We start from the raw sequence: 14,818 nt of genomic DNA on the forward strand, positions 1-14,818 counted from the left end.
CTGTTCCTGCACTGGATCAAGATCCTTTCCCTTTGCATCTACTAGCAACCTGCAGACAGCATCCTCAGAAGGATGCTTGCTCCTTTGAGAGGCACTGGACCCTGAGCAGCTGCGCGTGAAGGAGAGCGGGAAGTTGTGCCCTGCTTTGGACCTGTTTCAGAACACCATTGATGATGGGATTGTGGTCTGCATCTTCATGGTACAATCATTATAGACCGCTCTTGTTGCATTTGCTGCCCTTTTTATAAGTAAGCATGTAAACTTCTCACAGAGCTGATTTGATTTCAGTAGGTGTTATGGCAGAGATTGGGTTATGGCTCCTGATTTTGTTCCCCGTGCCCACTTGAGGAGAGGGCTGTAGGAAGCTGTCCTGAGCACGGACTTGGAGTCTGCCTTAACCCTCTGCTACCGTCCTGCCTCGGTTCCCTGTTCTCCTCAGCTGTCCCCATGGTCATCCCACTCATGCCCATAAGGGAAAGAAGCTTATCTGGCTTTTTAAGTAACTAGCCAAGGATTATAGAAAATCCAAACTTGTCCCAATATTCCCTTTTGCCAAGAAGACTGGAAGGAGGTAGGAAAAAGTAACGGCATCCTAGGTGTTGGGGTGGGGGCAGGAGGGTGGGAAGAGAGAGGAGGCACAAACACCCTGGACAAAACCAAAGGAAGAGCAAGTAATCTTAATTCTGAGGTGCCAGTGCTTCCTGAGAGCACAAGGCGGCTGAAAGAAGCACAGCTGGAAGAGAACCTAGGCTGGGCTAGGTACTTGTATATACCATTGTAAAGTGGAGGTAAATTGCCAGCGTGTGGCAATCTCTCAACATGTAAAGAAAATATGTAAAGGGGGTAGTGAATTTTTGTCCCTGAAAGGGCAGGCAGTATTCTGTGAACTGGGCTAGGGAGCTGATGCATTTTGACTCACACAGAAAGGTCTTTTATCTAGGAGGGAGGCCTAAGTAGCTTTTCTACAGCTTTACTATACATAAGATAAAAAGTGTTATCATTATTTAGCAAAAGACAACTAGTGAGGAAATATCCCCAAGCCATAAAGGATCTATAAATAACATTTGGTTTTCCTTTCCTATTCTAGCAAGTAGCTCAGAACCTCCCAACAAGGCCCTCAGAAACCGTGCCCTGAATGCGTATTGGAAAGACCAGGAGATCTGTGAAACCTGCCTTGGCTGTACCTGCTGGGACAAAATTTACATGGAGCTCTAGTGGGTTTGAGCAAAGCCTCCTCTATTTATTGCAATGTTGCCCAGGAGCATTGAAAATCAAGACATGGAAGCTGCATGGAAAAACAAGGGGTAGAAGCCAAGAAAGCAGGAGCACCGGGAAGAAATGTAGGAGGTTATAATTGTGAGTGAGGCCCAGATTGACAGGCTGCAGAAACGGGGGCTGCCTTGGGCTTCCCCTTCTCTTTTCAGCTTGGTTTCTGTTAAGTAAACAAGAACTCCTACATCATTATGCACCAGAGAATCAAGCCAAGAGAGGCCTCTTAAGAGCGTGGGGACTCTTGTCTTGCCAGCTGGTGACGAGACGAACAGTAATCCGGCATAAATCCCTGTCACCGCTGTGAAGGGAGGTCCTTTCTGCCACCACCCCTAGCCGCCCGTTCTCACTGTCTCTCCTGTGCTCACAGTAGCTTTTACACAGCCACAAGGATTGGTCCAGTCCGAGATGGTTCACCTTCAGCATCAGCGTTTCGATTCAGAGGTGCCCGTGCCTGCACAAGCACGGGAGTGGGGAGGAGCGGCCCCTTGCAGCACCACTGAGAATTCGTACCAGGTCCAACGTCTGTGGCCTGAGACAGCAGCATGAGTCAGCTGGGCAGGCAAGTCTGCAAGACACCAAGCTTTATATATCCTTTTTCACCAACACACCACCTCACCTCCCCGAGACTGATGTGCCCCTCCCCTCCGCAGCTCGCCAAGCTGCCCAGTAGGAGGGAGGAAATGGAAGTCAGCCGAATCCATCGCACTCGCACCAGCAGTGTATTTTATTGCTTTGTTTAGCATTACATTTTCTGATTTGAAAGACAACTTGTTATTTCTGCCTTTGTCCTCCCTTTCCCTTTGCTGCGTTTTCCTTTCATCTATGACAGTATCTTTTAAAGCTCTTAAATAAGTACAGGGATTCTGCTTGCCTCTTCTTTATGTTGGTTTTCCTCACTGCTCATCACTTCACTCTCTCCTTGTTGCAGAGAAACTCCCTTGCTCCTTCACCCTCCCCTCCTGCCACTCGTCGCGGCCTTTCTGCCCTTCTCCCACCACTACAGACACCTCCTTCCCTCCAGTCCTCCGCTTGTTCCCCACCTCACACCCAGCCGAGCCTCAGGTGCACCTTTGTCTCCCCCATGGACAAGAAGCAAGCGACCTGGAGGACATGATTCCTGCACAAAGAGGTGGGGTTTGTCCATCAGTCCTCTGTACTGGCCATGGCAAGAAACCCTCATTCAAGAGAAGGAAGACTTGTCTGCCTGTCCCTTAGGCACTGAAGGAATTCCCTTCTCCTGCCTTCGCTGCAGGGGAAGGACCAGCCAGTGGTGGGGTGCAATGCTGACCATGAGGTTTTCTTTTTCACGTCGCTGTGACGTGAGAGGCAGAGGATCCTCCCTGGGGAGAACCCCTCACATAAGAGATTTTATCCGTCAGTATGCACTGCCTAAAGCCAGCCCCCAAGCAGAAGCACAGCAGAGAGGTTTGCATGAAGAAAGCAGCATCACCCAACTCCTGTGCACCTCCAGCGATCTAGGTCATTAAGGGACGTAGGAAGAAGTCACCATTTAGCCTACTGGGAAGTACAAACCTAGAAGAAATGCAAGGCCCTCTCTGGCCCAGAGTCAGAAGGTACAAAGGCAACTATGAATCCTACGGACACGCCAGACAGTCTGGTCCATCAGATTTAAATTCTTATTGACATCGATTTTGCACCGTTATAACCACACAGCTATTGATTTCCAATAGCTTGAGCCGCTTTTTCACCAGAGCATGTACATAAGATGAAGTATGCACAGAACCAAGTATATACCCTGGCTAGTTCCTCTTTGTGCTTCTGCTATCGTCCTGTAGGAATGGCTAATCCACTTTCAGGCCTCCTATTAACTCCTCGAGCTTCAGCATTTCCCAGTACATGGCATATGGGAAACCAGAATTCCATAAATCCCACTTCTCAAAAAAAACCCCGAACCCAACCATTGCCAATCTGATTTCAGTTTTCTTCTTATACTTGCTTTGATACCCACAAAAGAGAAATGAAATGGCAATATTTGTGAAATACCCAATCTACTGCATGCATATTTAAAATCAAAGTTGTCAGCACATTACCCCAGCTGCAGAGAGATTAGTCAGAATCTTCCCCCTCAACTTTTTCCCTCTTAAGTCTTTAGGTTTCTTGCTGGGCTCTTGCCTCTGAGTTGATTCCACTTTTAATTTTATGTTTCTGTCAACAGCAGAGAAGTAAAACAGCTGAAGGGGACAGATAAGGGACTTAGCCCACTACAGCCACCATCCAACTCCAAATTGGATTGACTGGCTGAGTGCCCCCAAATCCTCCATGGATATGCAATTTAATAGAAAGGAAAAACTCCACACACAAAAATATGCACAAAAATAATAAGGCCACTTTATGAAACATAAGAGTCACAGCAATGTGTATGATTATCGCCTTAATTCAAACAAAATGTAACATACATGCTGTTATGTTACCCAAGGAAAAAAGAACCCCAGCTGATTATTTAATTTGTCCTTTTACTAAATTATTTCATTTTGAGCAAGTCGTTACCCAAAGAAGAACACAAAAAAGGCCATATCACATCAGCCTAACAATGAACTTGGTCAACCTTATCTATAACAGCAGCCAGTAATGGATACTGAGGGAAGACTACAAGAGAGGAGTGCAACAAAACAGATGGGAAAAAGAATGCTAAGAACTTGAGGAAAAATAGGTTAAGGCAGGTAGCGGAATGAAAATAATTCCCACAATTTTTTGTAGACAGCTGTATATGCGCCGTATATGTGCACATGAGGCTTTACTCCCATGGATGAGCGCTCAGGGATTTCTCGAGAGGCAGCTCCAAGCAGGAGCGGTGATCGCAGGGAGCAGCGCGCTTTGCTGTGCGTGAGTGCTCCCGTACCTGACGGCAGCAAATGGACATCAGCTCTCCTGTCTGCAGAGGCGGAGCAGCAGGGATTTGGCCAACCATTAATTTTTTTTTTTTCTTTTCTTTTAACTTGAAATATTTCCCCTCAGATCCCATCAGTTTTAACTGCAAGCAGAAATCACGTATCTTCAAAGTATGTGCTGGCATCATCTATAATTGTTCAGCTAGCGGGAAGATTAAGATTATAACAACCCTACCAAACTCCTTTGTCCCAAACCAGGCAGATCTCTGCCCTAGCAGTACGCTGTGCTGTCCTCATCTCTCCCTCTCACTAGCCTTCTTTTACATTATTCCACTTGGCTTCACATCTTGCCTCCTCTTGATCTCCTAATAGGATGGTGACCTCCTGATCCCTTTCCAGAAGCTCTGCCTGCAACCTAATCTTTCCAGACTGCCAAACTTCCATTTGCTCCTCATTTCCCTCCTGCTGTGCCACTGGTGTCATCAGTCCCTTTCTTCGTCTCGAGCTTTCCATTTTCTTTCACTATTTTTCTGCTAGGAGAACTCAGTTTAGCCCATTCACTGCTGAACCACCACAGTAGCTGCCGAGTAACAAAAATTCAGTGGAACATTAAAGTTTGCAGCAGCTCATTTAACAGCACCGCAAATATTTTGCACGAGGAGAGCATGGTGATTTCTGTTTGCACCTAATAATCGGAATATCCCCAATTTGAACACTGCTGGGTTGGTTTTTGGTTTTGTTTTTGGTTTTTTTCCCTGCTTTGATAAAACTGAGTCTCCATTCGTGATCTGCGCACAGCGCAGGCCCGCAAGCAAGAGTTGGAGGGTGGGATTGATTTCACCCTGAGAGCGTGGCTCATCCTGCCATGGGACAGGGGCCTCCGGCCACGGGGACCAGCCGCCTGCCGCCCCGCCTGTGCCGCTCCAGGCAGCTGGGGAGGTTAGACCTGACACCCACCCTTCAGGTGGGTCAAGCTGGATGAGGGAACTTTGTCTGTGCTGTCTCCGGGGAGTTTGCCTGCTAAAGTGACAGCAGCATCCCCAGCTAGGTGCTGGAGGGATAGGTCGGACACCAGTGCCGGAGGAGATGGGTACATCATTCTTTTGTCAAAATGCCAGTCTGTACAACAGATTCCCCACTCTACTCACTGTCCTGCCCGCTCCCGGGCATCAGGTTGTTTCTGACCTTGCTGACAGCTTTTTCTGTTCATACAATGACTGTGGGTAGCAATCCTAGCTCTGACATTCAGACTTAATTGACACTCATCTCTCAAGGAAACGGAGCAGAACAAAGAAAGGCTACACTATAAATACTGAAATAGGCCACGCACCCTTGTCTGGAGAGCCCTTCATCTCTCCTGTCATCGTCTTGCCTGAGGATTCAATGAGACTGTAGGTTGTCCATGGTGCCTGTCCCAGGCATGTGGCCAGGAGCAGCCCCATGGCTGTGCAGCCTTCTGCCGGCCCATGGCGCTGGACCAACCCTGGCCCCATTGAGGGTACTCATCCCCTCTGTTACCTCTTGTGTGCTGAAGGACATTCCCCTGGTCTTCTTTGTCTTCTCAGAAATTGTTACTAATCCTGGATGGCTCACTTCATGGCTTGTTGGGTACAATGGGCAATGTGTTCAACCATTTCTTCATCAAGAGCCGTAATTATATTTCAATTTAAGGTGCAACTGCCACCAACAAACATCTGCTCAGGCAAAAGACATTCTAAGCTAAAACTTGGGTAATAGACAAGTTGGACCGACAGGTAGTGGCATCATCAGTGAAGTCATTATTTGAGACAAGAGAGGTCTCAAAATAGTAGTAGAATTTTTTTTTCATGCATGTAAACCTGTTCTATGTGAGTATATGTACATAAGACATACCTGTTGATCAGCTCTGAGTCATAGAATCATAGAATCATAGAATCATGGAATCATAGAATCATAAAATCATAGAATAGTTTGGGTTGGAAGGGACCTTTAAAGGTCATCTAGTCCAACCCCCCTGCAGTGAGCTGGGAGAACTTCAACTAGACCAGGTTGCTCAGAGCCCCGTCCAACCTGACCTGGAATGTTTCCAGGGATGGGACATCTACCACCTCTCTGGGCAACCTGTGCCAGGGTTTCACCACCCGCATTGTGAAACATTTCTTCCTTCTATCTACTCTAAATCTGCCCTCTTTTAGTTTAAAACTGTTACCCCTTGTCCAATCACAACAGGCCCTACTAAAAAGTTTGTCCCCAGTTTCAGCCTCCCTTTCTGTAGCTCCACAACAACCCAGAGAAGGTGGATGGGAATCAGGGGTGAATGAGATCTGCAGGAATTCTGGAAGAGGCTGCTGAGATGACCCCAGTGAGACCAGAAGAGCATTTGCCTTCCACTTGCTTCTTCCTCTTTAATATTTAAAATTTCAAATATTTTTACTGAGCCATTTGTCAGTCCACTACTAATAATTACAATGATAACCACAAAATCACTGTAAGTATTAGAGTGTGTTTTTGTGATGTTATAAGACACTCAGTTGAACAGTATTATATAATAAGAAATTCAAACTATTTTTCCTGTGCATTTTTAAATTGTATTTTACATCTCTATTTAAAAAGTAAAGATAGTATGCTTTGAATCTGGAATATAAAAAAGCAGCTGCCTTCACATTCTAGCAATACAAATACAGCATGACCAACTATATACATGTACCTGTACATATACATGCGCACATATATGTATATGTACATATACATATACACACACCCCCTTGCTTAGCCTGCACAGCTGTTAATAAATATGTATTTTACATTTAGCCAGTAACTGCTGTTTGTGGTTTCTTTCCAGATGCTCTGGGACGAGTTAAACATCACTTTGATTACAGGGTGATGCATTGCCCACAGCAAAAGCTAGCAAAAGGAGCTCCTTTGATAGCAAAAGAGACAGCCAGTGGTGACTGAAACAAGCAAATGTCCCGGGGAAGTGTTTGAAGCGGACTCAGACCCTGATCAAAGCACAGGTAACGTAAGCAACACAAGGCTAGTAGGAAGAAAACCTGTCTTTCATTAGACCAGCACACGCTATTGGAGAAAGCGGGCAACTTTTGATACAAAGGCCTTTCTTCAGGTCTATCATTTGGTCTCATAAAAAGGGTTGTGTCTCCCTACCTATGTTGCTTCTCTTGTGTTCGTAGACCACTGCTGAGCCAATACTCCTGCTGCTACAGCAGAGGTAAGTCTTGCTGACAGGCATGATTGATGCCACACTAACAGTTTAGGGGAATAATCTCAGATCTTAATTATTCCAGTACAGAAATGCAGGTCCCAAGGAGAATTTACACAAATTATTGAAAGAGAGCTCTGTCAGAGGAAGAAGAAACAAGCAGTTGAAAGACGTGTTTGTCAAAGCCCAACACTTCTATTACAACAATGGCAAAAACCTATTTTCCAGCATGGCGAAGGTTACGGTGGAGTCAAGTGTCTGAAGTCTCTGTCTCCCACAACCACTCTCTGGCTTTGTGCAACTTTATTCCAGTGACTTCAGATATTTACTTGTTTCTTAATCGGTAGCTACACACCCCTCTGCCCTACCTGACTGTCTGGTTGCCTGCCAAATTGAGATAAAAAAGCCCTTCTGCCACTTTCTCTCACAATCTGCACGACTGACAAGAAGCACATCTGAGAAGAAGCGAGAGCCGAGAAGAGCCCTCTCCAGCTCACATGTGCAAGGGGTTCACTGCTTCTTGGCTCTTCCTCATCTCTCAGCAGCAGCTTCCTCCACCCTGAGCACGTGTGACCTCCGCGGGGAAGGAGGCTGAGCTGACGGTAAGAGCCTTGAGCCACATGTGGCACTGCAGAGAGAAAACTGGAACGGGGAGGGAGAAGTGAAAGGTGATTAACTGGGATGAGAATTTCTGCAAAGGCAGCATTTGGCACAGAGATGGGCAACAACTTGGAGAAGAGTGAGCCTCGAGTTTGTCTTTGGGCTACGTAAGGACATAAAACACTTCGGGATTGCAACTGATTTATCCTGAACATCAGTTGGGTGCCTTGGAGAACTGTGGGATGGGGCTGAACTAGCGGGAGGCAAGTACAGGGGAGTGGAGTGCGGCTCTTTTGTGAAAAGCTTGTTTGAAACTGCCTCCCCCTCACTGGCATGTGCGCAAGGTTCCCCCAGGGGACGGAGCAAGACAAGGACAAGAGGGACAAAACATTAAGCTGAACTTTTATTTTTTTGTGACACTAAAGCAAATCCTGTAGTGAAGCATTTTGATTGAAGGTAATACTGACGCATTCTCCAGCTGTAGATCTGCCCGTTTGCTTCCAAACCGTCTGTGATCAGGGGAACATTTTCACCAGCCTGCTCCGCTTGCCAAACAGGCAGGCAAGCAGGAGTGGGACGAAGGGGCTGACTAATTTCCAAATGTCAAAGTTTGCCTTTAATTCTCTCTCCCCACCCAGTTTTATAGAGGCAGGCTGCTCATGTCTGATGGCAGTGCCTTGGGCAAGAGGACTGTTACCGCTCTGAGGATGCTGGCGACTGATGCTGCACACTGCTCCCGAAGTCTCGTCACACAGTAATCCCTGAGGAACGCACCTTCATCTCTTTCTTCAGGGACTGTTTTTTCACAACCTGTGTAATGTTGTGTGAGAAGCTGCTGCAAAGTCCTGCGCAACTGTCACTTGCACTTTCCTTGCCAATGAACAGCTGAGCTATTGTTACAGATCCCGGCTTTGTATCGGTACGTACGTGTTTATTCCTCTTCAAGACAGATACGGTACATCGTGTACAAGACTCTCCAGAGAGCACATAATGTAGTTTAACAATAACACATTGCCAGGTGTACTCCCTCGCAGAGACAGAAGACGACACAGTATTTCCCAAAATAAACACATCCCCAATCTATCCAGTCCTTCCATACTCCTTCAGACAATGACCTGGGGAAAGAGATGAAAGTGGCTTTCCCTCAAAGTCACTCCACTGTCCTTGCCTGACTAGGACATGGCACAGAGGAGGTCTTTGCTGGGAGTGTTGCATAGCTGTGGCAAATTAGACGTAGGCACATGGCTTGTAAACCCCCAAGAGCTCTTAATGAAAGAATTGACTCTTTAACAGTCCAAAATCAAATCTTGAGATATAGTCAGAAGTAAACAAGAAACTCTTGCAGTTCTTGAGAAATGGGGTGTCTTAATTCATAGAATCATAGACTCAGAATAGTTTGGGTTGGAAGGGACCTTTAAAAGTTATCTAGCCCAACCTTCCCACAGTGAGCAGGGACATCTTCAACTAGATGAGGTTGCTCAGAGCCCCATCCAACCTGACCTGGAATGTTCCCAGGGATGGGGCATCTACCACCTCTCTGGGCAACCTGGGCCAGGGTTTCACCACCCGCATTGTGAAAAATTTCTTCCTTCCATCTACTCTAAATCTGCCCTCTTTTAGTTTATAACCGTAAATGGGAAAACATAGAAAAGCTATGTGCAAAGGTGCAGAGAGATGTGAATGGAAAAATAAGAGCTCTTCACCAGTACATTAACAGAAATTTGAGAAGAAATGAGGGAATTAGAGTCCCCTCTCCCTACAGGCATTTCAGCATAGCTGGTCTTGGTTTTCTCCTTTTTCCCCTTCTCCTTTCTATCTTGCTGACCATTTTAACAACTGTTTTAAGGGTCCTATTTTTCTCAGCGCTGTTTCCAGAAAACTTTTCTTTCCCTTTGCCACATGCTTCTTCTTTCTTTCTTTCTTGTCTCGCTGGTTACACACCTCACCTTACAGCTGCGGTGATATCCCCCAAACGTGCACTTCAAATTTGCTTATTCCTCCCCATTATCTTTGCTTCAGCCAAAGCCCCAATGATCTTTGAACTCAGGTCCTTATTCCCTGCAGAGGTCCTAACCTCACAAGAGGCTCTTCTTCTCTCTTTGCCTTTTTCTTATTTCACTGCTTCTTTTTCAGTGTCATTATCTCTTTTTCCACCACCAATACAACCACATCAAAGCTGCCCCTATGTTTCTTGTCTTCCAACCTCTCCTGGGACTCTCCTCAATTGAATTTTCCAAAAGGATCCCTGCAAAGATCACAAGACCCACAGAAACCCCTGCCAAAGTGATGAAATATGCATCGGCTCTACCTGCGCTGATAGTGATAGCCCTTTCAAGCCTCCCGTGTCAATCATGAACTCTGCTGTTCACATGGTATCCTGCAAAGATGATAAACTAAGCATGGACTCCTGCAGAGAAAATAAAAGCCGGAAGGGCTCCCCTGGTGCTTGACATTACACTGAAGCTTCAAAAAGGTAGGGATAAACATATTCAACCTTTGCAAGACAAGAAAGCACAGCAAAACGTTGCAGAATGACTCATTTAAAGGAGTTTCAGAAATGTGAAGGAAATACACAGCGCTGGGATAAGATGCAAGGGTGATACAGAACAGACTGGTATAAAACTTAGGAAACTTCATAGGAAAAAAAGATGGAGAGGAATTAGAGCCTGGAAATTCAAAGTTAAATTAACCCAACTGTTGCATATATGGGCAATCGAGACCAAGTTGGCTTAGAAAGGCTTAAATCTGTCTCGGCAGCTTGCTGCACCAGGCTCCCTAATAGTCAGTGTTTGTCCCTAGACCGTAAAGTATTTGACACCCTAAACCCTCTGTAGCTTCATCAGTTCTTTGGCCCATATTGCTGTCATCCTAAACTAGGTCTAGCACAATTTAAGTTGCAGAGGACACACATAAGGGAATAATATCCTTGCACAGAGGGCTGTAGTCTTTTTGAGAATCATAAAAGCTTAAAGTAGTTAGCAATTTCTCAGCCACTGACATCAATAAATTATATGAGGAAAGCAGGTTGGAAGTGAACTTAATCTTTGGATGAAGTATGAGTAAAAAAAAGAGGGCAGGCACCACTGCTGCTTTATCAGAGCAAGGACGGGAGAAAAATCTGTGATCTTGTCATAGCCCTTCGGGCAGGTTCTTAGGTACAGCCATGGTTCGGTGGGGGCAAGGGTGTTAAACAGACTTGATCTCTTCCTCCTTTTAGCAAAAGGCAGCCCGAACAAGCAGCATCTGCAGCCAGATCGTGGATGTGTCCCTCATTCACTGACTAGCTGACCTGGGACTTTAAAACCCATGACACCACCACTGACATTCATGTATGCAATTCATTTTGCATTAACAAATTCTGCAGGTGAAGCTTTTGCTCAAAACCAATGGAGTCTGTTTCAACTGTCTTAAAATGTAGCTTGTTTTCTCTAAAGGTCCATTGCAACAGTCAGCTTTAACTTGATTTTTCCACTGTTTTTTATATAACCATTTGCTTCTACACCAGAGAGCAGATTATGTCAGCTAAACACAATTTTATGCCAGTATGACTTTAATGACTTCAGCGGAGTTGAATTAAGTGATGTGTTTAGCCTCACTTGGTAGTGTTCCCTTTCTTCTGTTTTTGATAAATTAACCAGTTGTGATCAAGTTTTTTAATAAACTAACAAGGTCTAATTTCTTCTTGCAGCTTTAGGCTCCCTACCTGATGAGCATAAAACCAGACTTACTAATACCACTATTTTTAGTAATCTCTTAACCTACGTCGTTCTTGTTTATATTTCACTGTAGTGTTTAATTTTTTATTTATGCATTATTTCCTTTTTTGCCTAAATACCGGTAGAAATGAAGCAATGCACGATGACTAAGGAAAAATTACCATAGAAGCAATGTTTAAAAGTATGTATCTGAACAGTTCTGTAAACCGGGAGGAGAAGAAGAGCCCGAGGGGAATAATCCTTTATTCAGGCTAGGCTGCTTCTGTCATCTGGGAGGACAAAATTAAGACAGTAGGGCATTGCCAGGCTGCACTTCCACTGCCATCTGAGAAGTGCCCAAGGGGAGTTGCGCTTTGCTAGCTGAAGCTATTTTCCTTCCCATCTGCTCAAGTTGATTTAGAGAAGTGCATTATGCAACCTAACTGCTCTGCTGTAGTCCTGCTATGTAGAAGTTCAACTGGACGTGGCAGCACACTTAGCACTTCTAGGAGAGGTTTTGAGGAAAAAAAGTGATTGTATCAAACCAGGTTGTTCAGTCTGCAATGGTAAAGGCATTGCTATATGGCTATTAAAAAAAAAAAATACCTGAGGAAAGCTGAAGATTAAAACTGAGAAAAGCTGAAGTACACGCAATTGTATCAGCAAGAAGGAGCAATAGCATGAAAACCAATCAGGACAAGCCCGAGGACACATTACCTGCACAGCCTGGGCATTTGGCAGCGAAACGGTGGTGTTATCGTACACCAACGATCCAGGGCACGGTCACCTGCAGTCTGTCAGATCGTCTCGTATCACTGCCAGTATGGGAAGTAGCATTTGTAAATCACACATGTTAAGAGCTTGCCCTCAGCTAAAATCCCCCCACATTTCAGTGGCTATTTGTGAAATGTGATAAAACATTCCTATCAATACTTAATTTAATGAAATCCTTTTTCAAATTCCCTGCATTTTCTGTTGTAAAACTACCTGATGGTGTCCTTTACACAGGCTAGTATTACACATGACACCGTCTGTCTTGATCCTTGTTTACGTGACTATTACGGACCTCCCAGCTCTATTTGGTAAATCAGTGTTGCTCTAAGGACCTAGCTCCTCTGGCTAAAAGGGTGACAGCGAGTTTGTTAGTCAGCTCTTCTCTGAAACATTCAACGTTCATACACCACAGACATCCAGTCACTTTTTAAGAGCAGGGGGAAGTGGTTGGTCACAAAGATCTGTGTGACCAAGCGTTTCCAGTTCAATCTACCCTTGTTTCTTCCAGAGGTGAACAAGAAACCCCAAACACCCTTGCTGCATTGATTCAGCACAGCTACATGAATCTATCTCAGGCTGTTATGTCACAAGTTTGCACTAGTCCCCACAAGCCCATTTTCCCTAAGAACAGTCTGAGTCATAGGTGTGGACTAGCAGGATGAAATGCTGAAGAGGCCAACTGGACAATACAGTTGCATCTGCTGCTGGCTTCAGAATTCCCCCCAAGCCCTGATCTGGCTCCACGCTGCGCTGCGTTTCTGCATTACCAACAGCTGTAAGAGCCGTCGCTGCTGCTGGGATGCATTTGACAACCAGGCTGCCACCTCCACTCAAAACTGACATAAGCTCGTCTCTGAGGTCGAGCGTCGCTTGCTCAATGAGCAGGACATGCCCAGGCCTTGGATACGGAGCTTATTTCAGTCCTAGGACCTAACCCAATTGAAGTCAGTCAAACCCTAACCCCATTCTACAGCTGAAGTCAGCGGACAGACTGTCACTGACTTCCATGAAATTTGGATCACGCTTTGTGGGACTTGTCTTAGGAATGCCAGAGGTCTCCAGAACATATTGGGAAGCATCTTCCTACGAAAATCCTGGAAACTACGTTAAATTGCCTGCTTCTTGCACTTTTAACTAGCCAGGGCTTTCCTGATACTTCATTAAATGAATGAGAATGAAAAGGAATTAATTTTCAGAATCAAGTCTAGAGCAGAGTCGGCAAAGTATTTAAGTTCTGAAATGATTAAAAAATCACTGTATTTATAAGTTATTACTTGTTTATCTTCTGATCTGTGACAGTTCACCAAAGTGGTATAAAACTATCATCTTCTCTCTCTTTGCCTCAAAGCAGTATCAGAGCAAAGAATGACTCGGCAAGAATAAAGCTGGTAAATATAAATGGCTTCATCAAAAAAATGACTGCCACAGGATGCAAGTAACCCGCTTTCAGAGCACTGACAGAATTACATCAATTCTATTCTAAAAACTTGCATAATCTTTGAAACATGAAAGAGCTGGTGCTTGTTATTTTTTGCTTCCAGTAGAAAATTGACAAGAATTGTGAGATACCTTAAAGTTATTTCAGGTCACTGATATTCCAAAAGTTCTGAAAACTCATAATTATTTAAAAAGCAATTCTACTGCAAAAACTGACCGTGTAAAAATGCTAAGCTGAACTCAAAGCATGTATACCTTGCACCCCAAATCTTGTTTCTCACACTGTAGAGTGTGTAGGGGCTTTGTGGCCTTGTATATTTATACATTATGAAACAATGAACTTGTACAATGTCACTTACCAAAAATCCATTTTCATGGTAAGTGTTGGACTTGTTAGTAATCGTATTTTTGACGGTTCTGGTTCAGGCAGTCTCTGTAGGCTTCCACCTTCCTTGGCCAATTTAGCAAAGAAAGATGAAAAATCCTTTTGCACTTGCCCAGGCAGAATGCTTCTTATTTTTCCTGACTTGCCAAAAATACTTCAGAAATCCCTGTTCTTTCCTTCTAACTCATTTGTATACCTGTTTATTCCTGTGAGCAACTGATTACAGCTGCAGTGATCGGCTTGATCTGATCTTCTCTTCAGCACAGATGTTTGCTTTTTGCAGGTTCCCCTCTTTGCGGATATTTGTTATCGCATTTCCCCCTGGAGGAGCTTTATTCTTTTGTTTGGTTTTGCTTTAGTTTTTTGTTTCCCTTTGCAACCTTAACAGATACTGCAGACTGCTTTTTGGTTTAGGCTTTGTCTGTGCGATGCTCCAGATGGCCCCAGGTTGCAAAATGGCAAAGAAACGACTGGATGATCGTATGGTTTGATCCTGCCACATCTGTGCGTGTCTCCAACAATACAGCAGGTGCATAAGGTGTGCACGGGAATCGTTGCACTCCAGCACAATTCCCACCCGGCAGCAACGGCTGTTGGCATTACAGCTCTT

This window comes from Phaethon aethereus, assembly GCF_964289735.1.
Source record: "Phaethon aethereus genome assembly, chromosome: 3".
Lineage (NCBI taxonomy): Eukaryota > Metazoa > Chordata > Aves > Phaethontiformes > Phaethontidae > Phaethon > Phaethon aethereus.